Source organism: Bufo gargarizans, chromosome 2 (assembly GCF_014858855.1).
Source record: "Bufo gargarizans isolate SCDJY-AF-19 chromosome 2, ASM1485885v1, whole genome shotgun sequence".
Taxonomy (NCBI): Eukaryota; Metazoa; Chordata; class Amphibia; order Anura; family Bufonidae; genus Bufo; species Bufo gargarizans.
In genome coordinates, this window is record NC_058081.1 from 295,728,794 (window position 1) to 295,747,883 (window position 19,090).

Genomic DNA, 19,090 nt, shown 5'->3' on the forward strand with positions numbered 1-19,090 from the left:
CCTGGCTTGTCGGGAGTTGAGTCTTTTGGCACTCTCTAGATACTCCAAATTTTTGTGGTCAGTGTAAACCGTGATGGGATGTTCTGCACCCTCTAGCCAATGTCTCCACTCTTGAAAAGCCAATCTTACTCCCAGAAGCTCTCTATTGCCGATATCATAATTACACTCGGCTGGAGAGAGCTTCCGAGAGAAGAAGGCACAGGGATGTAACCTCTCGGGGTCCCCAGAATACTGTGAGAGAACTGCCCCTACACCGACCTCAGGCATCGACCTCGAGAACAAAAGGTCTGGAGGTGTCTGGATGAGTAAGAATTGGTGCCGTTTAAAAGGCCTGTTTCAGCGTCTCAAAGGCTCTGACTGCCTCTCTCGTCCACTTAGAAGGATTAGCTCCCTTCTTAGTGAGGTTGGTGAGAGGTACTACTATCGCAGAAAAATTCTTAATAAACTTGCGGTAGAAGTTGGCAAAGCCTAAGAAACGCTGCAACCCCTTAAGATCCTTAGGTTGAGGCCAATCCAAGACAGCAGAAAGTTTGGATGGGTCCATAGCCAATCCCTTTTCTGAGATAATGTACCGCAGGAAAGGCAACTCCTTCACCTCAAACAGACACTTCTCAAGTTTGGCATAGAGGCGGTTCTCCCTCAACTTCTGGAAAACCTGACACACGTGTCTCCGATGAGAGACCAGATCCGAGGAGTAGATTAGTATGTCATCTAGATAGACAACAACACATCTATCCAAGAAATCTCTGAGAACATCGTTGATGAACTCCTGGAAGACCGCGGGAGCATTACAGAGACCGAAAGGCATCACGAGATACTCGTAATGCCCGTCTCTGGTATTAAATGCGGTCTTCCATTCGTCACCCTCTCTAATGCGAACTAAATTATAAGCACCCCTTAAATCGAGTTTGGTGAAGACTCGGGCCCCTGCCACCTGAGAAAACAGATCATCAATCAGAGGCAGTGGATACCGATTCTTCACCGTAATCCAATTAAGGGCACGATAATCGATGCAAGGTCTCAAGCCTCCATCCTTCTTCTCCACAAAGAAGAATCCAGCTCCAGCAGGGGAAGTGGATGGACGAATGAAATTCTTCTCAAGGTTCTCTTTAATATACTCCCGCTGAGCCTGAACCTCAGGCCCAGTGAGATTATAAAGATGCCCTCGTGGTGGCATGGTGCCTGGCAACAGGTCTATAGGACAATCATATGACCTGTGGGGAGGTAATACATCAGCCCCCTGAGGACTGAACACATCTCGGAAATTATGATACTGCTGTGGTAAAGTACTTAATACTTCCATGGAGGCTAGTGACAGGTCGGGACGAATGCACTTAGTAAGGCATTCCGTACTCCACTGACAGATAAGACCCGAGCGCCAGTCCACTACTGGATTATGGAGCCTTAACCAAGGGAGACCCAAAATCACGGGAGTGGATGGCATGTCAAGGACAAAAAGGCTTAAGGTCTCCCGATGATCAGCCCCCACCGTTACCTGTATTCCCGGAGTCATCCACACTGCACGACCATCTTGAAGAGGGGAACCATCAATCGCGGTCACTGACATGGTGGTTTTCGGCTGGATCAACGGGATGCCAAGTCGACGAACCAAGGTTGAGTTCACAAAATTCCCAGCGGCCCCAGAATCGATTAGTGCTGACAACTCATGGACCTTGTCTTGCCACCGTAAGGATATGGATACCATCACCCGGCTTGGAGGAGGGATAATAGCACCTAGGGGGTTCTCCTCTATGCCCCCTAGGTTCATTCGTTTCCTGCCGGCAGGAGGGGACAGGTTTTAACGAGGTGTCCAGACTTCCCGCAAAATAGGCACAGGCCTTTCTGTTGGCGACGAGCTCATTCTGCCTGTGTGAGATGGGAGGATCCAACCTCCATTGGCTCTTCGGCCGATTTTAGAGGCCCTGGATGTGGTCGAGAGGATGAAAACCGAGACGACCGTTCCACTCGCCTCTCACGGATTCACCTGTCGGCATCGATTGCCTGAGAGATAGCCATTTCCAACGAGAAGGGGGTAGGCAAGGCCAAAAGAAGATCCCGGACCGCATCCGAAAGTCCCAAACGGAAGCGATGGCGTAGGGCTGCGTCGCCCCAGGTGGTGAAAGCTGCCCATCGCCTGAATTCTGCAGCGTATTCTTCAGCTGGGCGGCGGCCTTGTTGAATATGCTCAAGATTGGTCTCTGCGGTGCGAGTACGATCCGGGTCATCGTAAATCACAGCCATAGCCTCGAAGAAGGCATCCACTGACGAAAAAGCTGTATGGTCTTGAGGCAAGTTAAATGCCCAACGTTGGGGGTCTCCACGTAGCAGTGACATTACAATCCCAATTCTCTGCCTGAGAGTGCCAGAAGCCATCGGTCGTAACTGGAAATAAAGGAGACAGGAGTCCCTGAACTTTAAGAACTCCTGTCGCTCTCCTGTGAAGGGGTCAGGCAGAGGGATCTTAGGTTCTGTTTGATGCCTTGCGATAGTGACGGGTAGTGCTGAGGCTCCCTGGATAAGCTGCTGAACCTCCTCCATCAGAGTTGTCAGTTGCTCTTGGATTTGCGCTGCAGCGGCTGCTGGTATATTTGGGCGTCGTTGGAACAGCAGGTTAACGGCTCCCGTTAATTCATTCAGCTGCTGCTGGATCTTGTCCATGGCAACTGTTAGTTGGGCCCACTGTTCTGTAATGCAAGGCACCAACAAACAGACCAGTGATGAAAGCAAAAAGGTGTTTATTCACCAGAAACATAAACGTCCAGGACACTTGCTGGTAACAAGGAATAATAACAAAAAACCAGGCAAGGAGATTCCAGGAATAGTCCCAACCAGTGCTGAATGATGCTGTGCACTTGGCAGTCGAGTCACTCCAGATCTTGGGTCCGCTGTAAGGACAAAGTTCCTGGCAGTCTTCAGTCACTAGGAGTTGTGACTAGAGATGAGCGAACTTCTGTTTTAAGTTCGGCGTCTAAAGTTCGGGGGCGGGTTAGCGGAGAATCCCGATCTGGAACCGGATATGGATTCCGACTTCCGTTGTGGTCCGTGGTAGCGGAATCAATAATGGCCGATTATTGATTCCGCTACCACGGACCACAACGGAAGTCGGAATCCATATCCGGTTCCAGATCGGGATTCTCCGCTAACCCGCCCCCGAACTTTAGACGCCGAACTTAAAACAGAAGTTCGCTCATCTCTAGTTGTGACCTATACCTGGTTGAGGGAAAATAACAGTGGGCACTGATCACCCTGAGAGACCTCCTTTTAAATGCCTGCTGACCAATCCCAGGGTGCCAAGTGTCCACTACCATAGGTGAACAAATTGCCCTGCACCTGAGTACAAGGCCTAAGGCAATCACAAGTTGATTAACCCATGGCTGGCTCCCTAATCAACTTTGCTCTTGTGAGTCAGTATAATATGTGCCACTGGTCGACGAAGTGCATAAGAAGCGCGTACTCGCGACCGTGTATCCCTTTGCGAACCTGCCCTCGTGCGTACGCACGGACGCATGATTGACTCAGCGCGAGTATGCGAGCGCGTGGACCCAGATGCGGAAACGGAAGTCGCAGGAGACACCGGAGACAACCCTGGCCGCGGCGTCTTGTCACTCGCCTGGCCACTCTGTCCCCGGGACTCCGACGGTCCTCCCCTCCGATGTCCACGCGAACGCATCTCCGCACTGGCTCGCAAAGGGGTCAGCGCTGGTGCATCAGAGACACGCATAACCTGTCCCGCAACTCCACGAGGACCCCTCTTGGTTCCCCTGGAGTGCAAAGCAGGTGAGGATCTTACAGCTATGTTAACAGTTTTATATGGTCAAAAAAGGTGACAGATTCCCTTTAAAGGGGTTGGCCACCTTATGCATAAAAAAAATAAAATGGCCCCAGATAATAACTAAAGTCAAGAGATATTAGTATAATGATAGATATACTGTGTATGTATAATTTTTCTAATGTGTTCAGCATAGTGTGCTCCCATAGATGACAGGCTGTGTGGGTGGAGCTACAGCAAAGTGAAAGTAAAAATCCCAGCATGCATCACAGCAAGCATCTTCAGAGGACTGGTCACATGACATCCCTGACCAACTGTGATACCATAGTTACAACAGCACCTCAGATGTCATTTCATCACAGACAAGTCAGCATAATGATGAGAATCATACAAATTTTCTAGATGAATACCATATTAGCAGTTCCATATTACTAAATTATCACCTATGTAGGGTCAACTGTGACAGGCTGAGCTAAATACAAACAGAAGCGCTCCTACTTCCCCTCCAGCAGCACTGAATCCTGTCAAAGAAGGAAATATAAACTAAATATATATACAGAAAGTTAGGCTACTTTCACACTAGCGTTGTTCTTTTCCGGCATTGAGTTCCATCGTCAGGGCTCTATGCTGGAAAAAAACTGATCAGTCACATCCCCATGCATTCTGAATGGAGAGCAATCCGTACAGGATGCATCAAGATGTCTTCAGTTCAGTCATTTTGACTAATCAGAATGGAGAGAATACTGCAGAATGCTACGGTATTATCTGTCCTAAATTCTGGAAGACATGCAGGAATGCAGGATCCGACTTGCATTAGTGCCGGCATTAAAATTACCGCAACGACGGATCCGGCATTTGGGTCTGCGCATGCTCTGACCGCAAAAAACACGGATGCTTTTTTTGCAGATGACACCTGAGTAACGGATCAGGCATTTCAATGCATTTGTCATACGGATTAGGATCCTGATCCATCTGACAAATGCCAACAGTCTGCATGCGTTTTGACAGATCCGGGAGGCAGTTCCATCGCCAGAACTGCCTGCCGGAATCCTCTGCCGCAAGTGTGAAAGTAGCCTTTGGGATGTCTAGAATATATAAATATTATACACAGTTGAGTCCCATTATTATTACTTTTTTTAAAGTTTTATTCGATCATAATTTTTTTTTTTTACCAAACTCGTAAAAAACCATCTATTTCATGGTTGTTTTGACACAGTTTTTATTTTATTGTTTTACTGCATTCACCTGAGGGGTTAGACCATGTGATATTTTTGTAGAGCAGGTAGTTACAAATGCAGCGATACCTAATATGTATAGTTTTTTTAAAAGGGATTCTGTCACCTGGATTTTGCCTATACAGCTGTGGACATCAGTCTCAGGGAACTAACTGCACATACGCTAGCTGCGAGATTACAGCACCACCTGCATCCTTCCAATCTCCTTCTTGCTCCTGGACGTCACTAAGTTAGAACGCTGTAATCTCGTAGCTAACGCATGCGCGGTTCATTCCCTGAGGCTGATGCCAGCACAGGGAAGGAACACTATGCCGGCACAGACATGCGGCGTACTCGCGCATGCGCAAGATTACGGTGTTCTAACTTGGTGACCTCCGGGAGCAAGGCGGAGATTCGGAGGGTTTGGCTGGGTTCCTGAAACGTTAGTAACAGCCTTTGGGCTCCTTACTTGCCTCATTTACATATTTTTTACCTAAATATAAGCACTATAGCGGCTATCTAGCAGCACATGTCCGCAGCTCTATAGTAAAAATCCACGTCACATTATCCCTTTAAAAAAATCTGTTTTACACAATGAAAGCATTTTAAAAAAAAATCTTATTTTAGTGTATCCTTTTTCTGAAAGACTTTTTATTTTTTGGGCGATTGTCTTATGTAGGGGCCCATTTTTTGCAGGATGAGTGGTTTTATTGGTACTATTTTGGAGTACATATTACTTTTTGATCTCTTGGCATTACACTTTTCGTTATGTTAGGTGACAAAAATGTTTTAATTTTTTATTAGAGATACAGACGTGGACAAAATTGTTGGTACCCTTTGGTCAATGAAAGAAAAAGTCACAATGGTCACAGAAATAACTTTAATCTGACAAAAGTAATAATAAATTAAAATTCTATAAATGTTAACCAATGAAAGTCAGACATTGTTTTTCAACCATGCTTCAACAGAATTATGTAAAAAAATAAACTCATGAAACAGGCATGGACAAAAATGATGGTACCCCTAACTTAATATTTTGTTGCGCAACCTTTTGAGGCAATCACTGCAATCAAACGCTTCCTGTAACTGTCAATGAGACATCTGCACCTCTCAGCAGGTATTTTGGCCCACTCCTCATGAGCAAACTGCTCCAGTTGTGTCCGGTTTGAAGGGTGCCTTTTCCAGACTGCATGTTTCAGCTCCTTCCAAAGATGCTCAATAGGATTGAGGTCAGGGCTCATAGAAGGCCACTTTAGAATAGTCCAATTTTTTCCTCTTAGCCATTCTTGGGTGTTTTTAGCGGTGTGTTTTGGGTCATTGTCCTGTTGCAAGACCCATGACCTGCGACTGAGACCAAGCTTTCTGACACTGGCTAGTACATTTCTCTCTAGAATTCCTTGATAGTCTTGAGATTTCATTGTACCCTGCACAGATTCAAGACACCCTGTGCCAGACGCAGCAAAGCAGCCCCAGAACATAACAGAGCCTCCTCCATGTTTCACAGTAGGGACAGTGTTCTTTTCTTGATATGCTTCATTTTTTCGTCTGTGAACATACAGCTGATGTGCCTTGGCAAAAACTTCGATTTTTGTCTCATCTGTCCACAGGACATTCTCCCAGAAGCTTTGTGGCTTGTCAACATGTAGTTTGGCATATTCCAGTCTTGCTTTTTTATGATTCGTTTTCAACAATGGTGTCCTCCTTGGTCGTCTCCCATGTAGTCCACTTTGGCTCAAACAACGACGGATGGTGCGATCTGACACTGATGTTCCTTGAGCATGAAGTTCACCTTGAATCTCTTTAGAAGTCTTTCTAGGCTCTTTTGTTACCATTCGGATTATCCGTCTCTTAGATTTGTCATCAATTTTCCTCCTGCGGCCACGTCCAGGGAGGTTGGCTACAGTCCCATGGATCTTAAACTTATGAATAATATGTGCAACTGTACTCACAGGAACATCTAGTTGCTTGGAGATGGTCTTATAGCCTTTACCTTTAACATGCTTGTCTATAATTTTCTTTCTGATCTCTTGAGACAGCTCTTTCCTTTGCTTCCTCTGGTCCATGTCGAGTGTGGTACACACCATATCACCAAACAACACAGTGATTACCTGGAGCCATATATATAGGCCCAATGGCTGATTACAAGGTTGTAGACACCTGTGATGCTAATTAGTGGACACACCTTGAATTAACATGTCCCTTTGGTCACATTATGTTCTGTGTTTTCTAGGGGTACCATCATTTTTGTCCATGCCTGTTTCATGAGTTTATTTTTTTACATAATTCTGTTGAAGCATGGTTGAAAAACAATGTCTGACTTTCATTGGTTAACATTTATAGAATTTTAATTTATTATTACTTTTGTCAGATTAAAGTTATTTCTGTGACCATTGTGACTTTTTCTTTCATTGACCAAAGGGTACCAACAATTTTGTCCACGTCTGTATATATATAGAAACCAAAAGAAAAAACACAAAAGAAAAAACACAGCAGCACCAGACCAAACGATGGTGGGTGCAAATCCTCACAGCCGCAGGCTAGACGACTCAAAACAAGTAAAGTATCCAAAGATGAGGCAGCACTCCAATGGAAAATAAAAAGTGGATCCTTTATTCCCCTCTGTGCAACGTTTCAACCGTCTCAATGCGGTCTTTCTCAATGCTTGAGAAAGACCGCATTGAGACGGTTGAAACGTTGCACAGAGGGGAATAAAGGATCCACTTTTTATTTTCCATTGGAGTGCTGCCTCATCTTTGGATACTTATATATATATATATATATATATATATATATATCTCCTTTTTTTTCTTGCCGTTTACCTGAGACGGTTGGTTATGTTATATTTTTATACAGCTTGTAGTTACAGACGTGATGATTCCTTATAGGTCTGTGTGTGTATATATATATATATATATATATATATATATACACACACACACATTTCTATATACACATGTTTACATACACACACACATTTTATATATATATATATATATATATACATATACACACACACACACACACATTTTTAGGCTCCTTTCACACCTGCGTTCAGGTGTCCGCTCGTGAGCTCCGTTTGAAGGGGCTCACAAGCGGCCCTGAACGCAGCCGTCTGGCCCTAATGCATTCTCAGTGGAGGCGGATCCACTGAGAATGCATCCGCCTGCCAGCGCTCAGCCTCCGCTCCGCGTTCGGGTGTCCGCCTGGCCGTGCGGAGGCGAGCGGATCCGTTCCGACTTACAATGTAAGTCAATGGGGACGGATCCGTTTGAAGATGACACCATATGGCTCAATCTTCAAGCGGATCCGTCCCCCATTGACTTTCAATGTAAAGTCTGAACGGATCCGCTCAGGCTACTTTCACATTTTTCTAAGTTATAATGCAGACGGATCCGTTCTGAACGGAGCCGCCGTCTGCATTAATATGATCGGATCCGTTCAGAACGGATCTGCTAGAACGCTAGTGTGAAAGTAGCCTTTTATATATATATACACACATACACATCATATATATATATATATATATATATATATACACATCTCTTCAAACATGACGGGTACATAGCTCTCCAGGGCTTCCCTGGAGAAGGCTTGTACGATGACCTTCTTCACGTGCTTGTGCTGGCTGTCATGCAGATTGGAGAGGCAGTCGGCCCCCAGGATGGTACAGACTGATTCCGGCCAGTGCAATAAATTTTATTTACTTATTTATTTTTAAAGTATACATATTAGGTATCGCTGCATTTGTAACTACCTGCTCTATAAAAATATCACATGGCCTAACCCCTCAGGTAAATAAAACAATAAAATGAATAAATGTGTAAAAACAACCAGTATATGTTCCCCATTTTGCGAACACCCCATATGTGCTCGTAGCCTGCTGTATTGGCGCACAGCAGGCCTCTAGAGGCAAAGTGCAAAATATGTTTTTTTGCAGGCCTGAATTGGCAGACATGGATTTTAGCTGCCATTCAAATCGCTCCCAGGTCATGGTCTGACTGTAAATTGGAGTCTGGTAGAAAATGTCCGAACTCCAATATTGTCTAACGTTAGGGTTCTTTACTACGCCCATATGCAGCACGAGTCCCCAAAACTTCTTCATCTCTGCTGCATTTACTGGGGTCCAACCTAGGGGTCTAGCATATGGCGAACTAGGGTTCTGAGTAATGACTTGTTGGGCGTACAAATTGGTTTGGGCCACCATTAGATTTACAAAATATTCAGAGAAGAAGATTTTGAAAAAATCTAGCTCAGTGAAGCCCGCACAATCTACCAGAATTCCTGAGTGGCCCACAAACTCAGGAATTTGGGGCTGATAATTCTCAGGGGGTGGGGTCCATGTGGGCTCCATCAGCTGCTACCCTGGGGCACCTTCTAGAGGGTCCCTCATCAGCAGATGATGATGATCAGGAGGTAGAGAAGTAGAGGCAAGTGGCATCCTCTTCTCCCTCACTGCAGACTCTGTATCGGAGGCTAGCATGGCGTATGCCTCTTCAGCTGAGCATAGTCATTGGGACATTTTTTTTTGGGGGGTGTGAAACGTGTAAACCTTTATTTAGTGTGAGGGATGTGTATGTAGTGTTTTCACACATGAAGGGGCTTTTAAGAAATTTTTAATTAAATTTAGAAAAAAAGTTGTAAAAAAAACAGTTTTCTGCGAATATAAAAATTTTTGCACAAACTGAGCGATCAGTAATGGACACAAATTGCACTTACACAAATGGTGTGTTCGTGCAAAAATCTAAACTGACACTAACTGAAATTGAAATCAGCACAAATAATCCACAGGTGCTATTCAGGCAGGTACGCACTGAAAAGCACTTGGAGGTCACAGCAAAAATAGTGCACGGACCAATTTGTGTCCGTAAAAAAAGGATGGGAGGGGGGTGGAAAGGGACAAGGGATCTGGAACAGCTACAAATGACAAAAAATCTGTGCAGCTATTCCAGATGTTGTTGTTATTTTCAGCAGCAAAAGGGTTAAATTTGTAGTGGTGGTACAGCACAAGTCCCAGCAGAACAGATCCTCTGCATGCAGTAATCAGCTAGAATGGCTGCTTGCAGGGAAGTTCAGCCTCTTCCTGTGCAGCTATAGCGCTGCCATTGGCAGGAGCGTTGTTCCAGCCAATCGCAGCGCTGGCAGGGGACCCAAAAACTGGTGTCCCCTGCCTCACCTAGGATGTGACCGGTGCTGACCAGTTAAGCAACATCCACCGTCCCCTGACCTCCACCCGACCCTCTCCACAACTGCTGACAGCTTCCTGGGCTGCGATGTGACCAACACATTGATCAGCCAATTGCAGTGCTTGGAGCTGGAAGGGGGTGGATCGGCACCATGCTGCTCTTTCCTGGCATGGCCTGGCCTGCTAGTAAGAGCAGCCATGGTGCAGCGATTCCACCCCGATCTTCCCCCAGAGACCCACAGACCTCATGAAGTACATGTATGTCATGGTTCTTTAAGTCCCGTCAAAATATGACGAACATGTACGTCATGGGCTCTTAAGGGGTTAAAACAGCACACAGCAGCTATGGTGCTCGCGATCAGCCGCCATATTTAAATAACCACCCACCAAGGTATATTTACCTTGGGTGGTCAGGAAGGGGTTAAAACATTGTACAGGGAGTCCCCTTGTAGCAGTAAACGCTGCTCCTCAATGATCCGCAGGGCGGTGTAATGTGCACGTCCGTTAGGCCATTGTTGGTGTCGAGGGCAGTGAGCGTTGGAGGCTTCATCCGAAGTCGCTTAGTTCTAAACTTAGGAGAAATACTGTACAGTGATTAGTCTCCGTACAGTATTAGAATGTATGGGCTCCGAGGAGCCAAAGTAAGTTATTCACGAAGTTGCGAGAGACTTTATTGAATAACTCAGGTAGTTGATTTTTAAAGTGGAAAAACACTTTAAAACTTGAAACTAAACTCTGCTTCGGTTCAGAGATACTAGACGGGACCGAAACAGAGTTCAGTTTCTAGTTTTAAAGTGTTTTTCAACTTTAAAAATCAACTACCTGAGTTATTCAATAAAGTCTCTCGCAACTTCGTGAATAACTTACTTTGGCTCCTCGGAGCCCATACATTCTAATACTGTACGGAGACAAATCACTGTACAGTATTACACTTAGGATAAAGCATCTGAAGCTCGCTTCGCTCAACACTGACCATTATGGACGCCTGCGTCCGTCTCTATGCACAGCTACAAGCGCCTAGAACACAGAAGAACTGGAAAAAAAGCTTTTACTTTGACTTGTACAGTAGAAAATATATAAGAATAAATATCGGGTGCGGAGAACATACAGAAAACCTGTTCTATTCAGTAAAAGATGTCACATACAACGTGGCCTCCCCAGATAGCAGCCCGAAAATAAAATCACACTGCACCCCCCCTCTGCATACAAAAATCACACTGCACCCCCCCTCTGCATACAAAAATCACACTGCACCCCCCTCTGCATACAAAAATCACACTGCACCCCCCTCTGCATACAAAAATCACACTGCACCCCCCCCTCTGCATATAAAAAAAAAATCACACTGCACCCCCCCCTCTGCATACAAAATCACACTGCACCCCCCCCTCTGCATACAAAATCACACTGAACCCCCCCTCTGCATACAAAATCACACTGAACCCCCCCCCCTGCATACAAAATCACACTGAACCCCCCCCCCCTCTGCATACAAAATCACACTGAACCCCCCCCCCCCCCCTCTGCATACAAAATCACACAGTCCCCCCCCATACAATATTACTCGGCCCCCCTGCACACAATATTACACAGTCGTCCCCCCATACAATATTACTCAGCCCCCTGCTCACAATATTACTAAGGCTACTTTCACACTAGCGTTCGATCGGATCCGTTCATATTAATGCAGACGGTGGCTCCGTTCAGAACGGATCCGTCTGCATTATATTGGCAAAAAAAAGCTAAGTGTGAAATTAGCCTGAGCGGATCCGTCCAGACTTTACATTGAAAGTCAATGGGGGACGGATCCGCTTGAAGATTGAGCCATATGGTGGCATCTTCAAACGGATCCGTCCCCATTGACTTACATTGTAAGTCTGGACGGATCCGCACGCCTCCGCACAGCCAGGCGGACACCCGAACGCTGCAAGCAGCGTTCAGGTGTCCGCCTGCTGAGCGGAGAGGAGGCTGAAAGCCGCCAGACTGATGCATTCTGAGCGGATCCGCGTCCACTCAGAATGCATTGGGGCTGGACGGAAGCGTTCGGGTCCGCTTGTGAGCCCCTTCAAACGGAGCTCACGAGCGGACAGCCGAACGCTAGTGTGAAACTAGCCTAAGCCCCCCTGCTCACAATATTACAGTCTCCCCCATACAATATTACAAAGCCCCCTGCTCACAATATTACAGTCTCCCCCATACAATATTAAAAAAGCCCCCTGCTCACAATATTACACAGTCCCCCCATACAATATTACACAGTCCCCCCATACAATATTACACAGTCCCCCCATACAATATTACACAGTCCCCCCATACAATATTACACAGTCCCCCCCACACAATATTACTCAGCCTCCTGCACACAATATCACACAGTCCCCCCCCCCCCAATACAATATCACTCAGCCCCCTCCTGCACACAATATTACTCAGCCTCCTGCACACAATATCACACAGTCCCCCCCAATACAATATCACTCAGCCCCCTCCTGCACACAATATCACACAGTCCCCCCCCCCCCAATACAATATCACTCAGCCCCCTCCTGCACACAATATTACTCAGCCTCCTGCACACAATATCACACAGTCCCCCCCAATACAATATCACTCAGCCCCCTCCTGCACACAATATTACACAGTCCCCCCCAATACAATATCACTCAGTCCCCTCCTGCACACAATATTACACAGTCCCCCCCAATACAATATCACTCAGTCCCCTCCTGCACACAATATTACACAGTCCCCCCCCCCCAATACAATATCACTCAGCCCCCTCCTGCACACAATATTACACAGTCCCCCCCCCCCCCCCATATTACAATGCCAGGATAAGGGAATCTGAGGTTTTCTGACAGAACACCCCACCTCAGCAGACAGTTCTCGACCCCCCTCCTCTCAGCATGTCCACAGCACATGTACCTCCAGCACTGACAGACACTCCCCCCCTCTATCAGTGGTGACCTGCTCTGCAAACAGCCTGATCTCTCCATCTTCCGACACTTCATTTCCCGCTGCCCATTCAGTCACGTGAGTGACTCATTGACGTCTGAAGGTCTGTTTCTTGATAGGAGTTTAACCCCTTAGTCCGTTTTGTGTCTGGAGTTTAGCTGAGAATAAAATAAGAGGGCACATTGAGGGCTGCAGGGGGAGGGGGGGATCGGGGAATCTCAGAAGTCTGACACAGAGTAGGAGCAGGGAGCTCTCCTGTGGCAGGGGCTGACTGGGCATGCGCATTTACACAGCAGCCAATGGACGGATCTTCTCCATGTCTCGTGCAGCTATGGACGGACTGTCTGCACATCAGAACGAGGCTCAGGGTGTTTGGCTTCAGATTGTTTAAAAGATAGGCATATCTTCTTAAAGACATATATTAGGAAATGTCTTTTTTCCCTGCCTCCCACACAGTTGCTGAAAATACATGCAGAGTGGCCAACCCCTTTAAGTGTTTTGCCCAAAATGGCAAAACACGAATAGAACCACAGTATCTAAAATGTTTATCTCACACGTACAGATCCAGACTAGGCCGCAATTAAAGTTTTGTGCCCAAAATGGCTTTTTTGTCAAATAACAGAATAGAACCACAGTATGTAAAGGGTGTATCTCACACGTACAGATGCAAACTAGGCCGCAATTAAAGATTGTTGTTAAAAATGGGTGTTTTATTAAAAGCAGAATAGAACCACAGTATCTAAAGGGTGTATCTCACAATGACATATGCAGCAAAAGCTGCAAAATTTTTGGTCCAAAATGTGTGTTTTTTTGAAAAAACTGAATATAACAGCAGTATATATATAACGCTCAAATTTCACATGTACAAGGGCTGTAAAATTGTATATTTTGCACAAAAAGAGTGTTTTTTAAAACCCAGAAATTTATAGCTGTATTTCTAGCTTAAATTGCACATTGACTAAGGCTAGTTTCACACTAGCGTTCGGCTGTCCGCTCGTGAGCTCCGTTTGAAGAGGCTCACGAGCGGACCCGAACGCTTCCGTCCAGCCCTGATGCAGTCTGAATGGATGCGGATCCGCTCAGACTGCATCAGTCTGGCGGCGTTCAGCCTCGCAGCGTTCCGGTGTCCGCCTGGCCATGCGGAGGCGTGCGGATCCGTCCAGACTTACAATGTAAGTCAATGGGGACGTATCCGTTTGAAGATGCCACAATATGGCTCAATCTTCAAACGGATCCGTCCCCCATTGACTTTCAATGTAAAAGTCTGGACGGATCCGCTCAGGCTAATTTCACACTTAGCCATTTTTGGGCAATATAATGCAGACGGATCCGTTCTGAACTGAGCCACCGTCTGCATTAATATGAGCGGATCCGTCTCTGAACGCTAGTGTGAAAGTAGCCTAATGCAGCATAAGCCCAAAATGAAGGGTATTGCCAAAAAAGGGTGTTTTTTCTAAGCAGAAAAATGTATTGAAGTTTTTAAAACTTGTTTTTAACAATTACAGATGCAGCAAGTGCTGCAAGATTAAGTATTTTGCAAAAAAAAAAGGGTGTTTTTTAACTCAAGGACATTTCACCTTAAAGGGGTTATCCGAGTTAATAAAAAAAAAAAAAAAAAAACACCTCTTAAAATCCATCAGGATATACATATAATTTGGTTAAGCTAGATTTCATCATGTTAAAACCCATATTTACACCTTTTCATGGTTCTGTTATTGCTTTATTTACATGCTGAGGGGGCATATAACAACAAAGCATGAGCTCTGCCTCATGAATATTTCTGGGCGTGAACAACCTGACCTTTCCCTCACCCTGCTTTGCACTTTGCAAAAAAAAATATATGCATTGCAATAACGGATCTGTCTATCTGCTTGTCATGCGGATGAACAGATCCCTCTGGCAGTCTTTTTCAGACTTTGTGCATATGTAGTGTCCCACTAGGTAAAGGTGGGCACTGCACAGGTTAATGTGTATTCATTGCATTAAATGTCATGCGTTTGTTTTCCCTGTATTATCTGGGTGTCAGGCCTGTCAGGGTGTAGTTTGGCCTCCCGGACGTTAGAGGGAGCTGGAGAGCCCTAGTTATATATAGGAAGGCCCAGACAGGGAAGAGTTAGTTCATTCCAGGGGACTAGAGGAGTTACTTCGTCCACCTGAAGCTCCTGAAGCTAGGATTAGCTCAGTAGAGGCACCCCAGTTGCAGGACCCAACCTCCTGGGAGAAACCCACAGTCAATCCACAGGCAAGTGAGGAAACTCCAGGGTAAGCTAAGTAACCCTGATGGGCAGATGCAAATAGAAAGGAAAGCAAGAATCTAATACCTGAGGAAGATAGTAACCAAGGATTTAAGCCACCCTTTAGGCATCCGGGCCTTGGGATATAAAGCCAGAGCAGGAGTTCCAGAAAGGACAGTGTACATTGATTCTGAGGAAAGGTACAACCTGCTGCTGAGTGCTTGTGAAGTTACCCTCTGCGTATCTTGCATAAATATTGCCTGCCATTCTGTGAATAAGCCTAATTGTGGACTGTGATTGAAAGACTGTATTAATACCTGCTGTACAAAGTTGGACTGTTCAGTAAAAGTAACGTTTGCTTCACTATTCTACTTGTGTACCTCCATCATTCAACTACCAACCGGCGTGCCACCGTCCAAAGGCACTGGCGTCACAAATCCAACAGGGACCTAGCCCCAGGCACTTAAAATACCCGTAACATCCAGGGCACCTCAATCCACCATCAGGCCTGGTCCCTATATACAGAGTGTGCCCCAGAGGAACCGTGTCTACCTTTCCTTCACTGCCACGAGCCTGCCCAGGGTTCTCCAAATATAGTGAGTAACCCTCGATTGCCCATAACCGTGACCTCACTTCGCTATACCCTGCAGGTCTGGCGTGTTGCATAAATTGGCGTCACGAACAGGATACGAATATTCCTGCGCCATTGCGGATTTAAAAACTGTGTGCTGTAAATTGTCTTAAAGCGACAAGCCCCAATTGTTTTATTGAAAATTGCTGGGCCAAAGTGAACTGTAATAATTGCGGTGTGAAAATTGCATTGTATGGACTGTTTGCTGCCGATTTAAGTCACCGCTTGCTGTCAGTGAATAGACAGCCATATTGCCCACTTAACCTGATCGGATTACAAGTGCGCCTCGTGGAGCTGTTTGGCGCGAAAAAGAGGACTTTGGCGCGAAAAGAATCAGGCGGAGCTATCACCCAGCCAACGAGGAAGAAGGACGCCGCCTACCTGAGTCCCGGAGCTACGAGAGGCCGCGCCCACCTGCTGACGCGGTACGCAGGACTTCCAACACCCATAGCTGCGCATCTCGCGAGACCTGGAGCGAGCACCACCGGAGTGAGTACCGACTTTAAAAACTTTTGCCGGCTTCTACCGCTTACCTGACCGGAAGCTTCCCGACCCCTGCCAAGGCACCGGAGGGACCCCCGCTAGTAGTGAAAGACTTGTCTGAAAAAAAAAAGTTTAAGTTACTGCCATTGCCGCTCCGGTCCACTCCGCTACATTTAAAGGGCCATACCCACCTAGCAACGCCATGTCCGCAGCTGAGGAAATCGGACAGGAAGCCCCAGTCGCGCCTGCCGAAGCACCCGCAGCCGACTCTAGGGCCCCTGCCGCCGCGGCACCACCCAGCCTGATGCCGCTAACCATGCCGTACTATTTCGGGGCCCCCTGGTTCCCACGTTATTCAGGGGAAGCCCACAAGTTAAAAGACTTCAGGGAACAGATACTGGCCTTGTTCCGGCTTTATCCCATAAATGCTGAGCAGCAAATGGAGATCCTCTTAGCTCAGTTAGAAGGGGCCGCCCGCAGGGAAGTAATGTCATGGCCCCGTTCTGAGAAAAATAGCCTGGAACAGATCTTTGAACGTTTAGGCACCACATTTGAAGCCAGAACGGTGTCAGAAGTTAAAATGCGTTTCTTCAGCAGAAAGCAGCAGCCTGGAGAGTCGCTCCGTGATTTTGCCCTGTCCTTACAGGAGACGCTGAGAGCTGTAGTCCAAGTGGATCCTAAAGAAGCTGAGGACCAGGACCGGACTCTTAGAGAGCAATTCATTGCAGGCATAAGTACTGAGCATTTAAAGGGCCAGCTACGGATGTTGTCAGCTCAACACCCTCACTGTACATTCTTGGATTTTAAAGAATTGGCCATCAGCATACTAGGCCAGAACCCTGCTCCAGGGCCAGCGACCTTCCCTGAACCCCAGGCTTGTCAGCCAAAGACTGTTAATGTGGGGTCTGCAGGAGTCGGTCAAGCCACCCAAGCTCCAGTCACGGATGTAGTGGCAGCACTAATGGAGCAAGTGAACTATCTTACTCTAAGTCTAGAGAAGGTGTGCAAGAAGATAGAGGAGTGGGAGAGACCACTGTTACTAGAAGATGAAGGTCCTTTTCCTCCAAGGCTCCCACCTGCATATGGAGATGTGTATCCAAAAGAGCCTGATGGGCGACCGAAGTACCGGCCCAGAAGTAGAAAACAGCCTGTCTGCCATCACTGCAAGAAATATGGACATAATGAATCAATGTGCTGGCAGTTAAACGAGTAACCCCTGAGGCAGAGGACCGCCCCTCGGGAGGTAGAACAGTAGGTTTGCAAAAGATCCAAACTGGATGCCTAAGTATGTCGGATCCCGTCCGAAAATTAATATATGTATCAACGGGATACCCTTTGAAGCCCTGTTGGACACTGGGTCACAGGTCACCACCATTCAACGGCCTGCCTTTGACAAGTTCTGGGATCCAAGTCTCCTTAAAAATTGTTACTCCGAAGTGCTTGAAGCATTGAATCAAACCATATCCTCCGCCTCACCTGCTTCCAGAAGAGTTATTCAGGAAACCATTAGAGTGCTGTGCGCTCAACAGAGGTTCGCCAACAAGAAAGGAGAAATTTGCACTGTCCGGATCCGGGATAACCGGCCGGTGATTTTGCCTCCAAATTCCCAGATCATCCTATGGTGCCGTGCTGTATTAGGGATCCAGGGCCAGGACTATCAAGCCCTAGTGGAACCTATTCCTATTAAGGATCATCCTTTCGTACGAACAGCCAAGAGCATGGTGACCGTGTCTCAAGGTAAAGTGCCTGTTCGTTTAATCAACTTTAGTGATCATCCCGTTACTCTCTTTAAACACTACCCCGTTGCTCAGCTTTTCCAGGTGTCTTTCCAGGATGTGATCCGTCTGCCTGCCGCGGAGGCGTTCCAGACCGCGCAGAACAGCAGCACCCCAACGGCCTCCTGGTGGGAAGAACTACATGTGGGGGACGAATCCACCCCAAAGGAGCAAATAGAGAGAGTCCTGAAGCTGGTGAAGGAGCACCACCAGGCTTTCAGCAAACACTCCACAGACTATGGAGAGGTCAGTGTAATCCAACACACCATACCCACTGGCTCTCACCCTCCTATTAAGGAGAGGCACAGACCCATACCACCTACTACCTATCAGTCTGTGAAAGAGATGATACAAGAGATGAAAGACTCTAATATAATCCGAGACAGCCATAGTCCCTGGGCTGCGCCCCTAGTACTTGTTCGAAAAAAAGATGGCAGCATAAGGTTCTGCGTGGATTACAGGAAAATTTATCAAATCACCCACAAAGACGCATATCCATTGCCACGCATTGAGGAGTCCTTGACTGCCCTGGGGTTATCAGCCTATTTCTCCACTTTGGACTTAACCAGTGGGTACTGGCAGGTACCCATGGCCCCAGAAGATCGAGAAAAGACTGCTTTCACTACACCTATGGGCCTGTTTTAATTCAATTATATGCCGTTTGGACTGTGTAACGCTCCAGGAACGTTCCAGAGGCTGATGGAACGTTGTTTAGGCCATAGGAATTTTGAGACAGTGCTATTATATCTGGATGACGTCATTATATACTCCAAGACGTATGAGGACCATCTAAAGCACCTGGGTGAGGTGTTTCAAGTTCTTACTAAATATGGCCTCAAAATCAAGC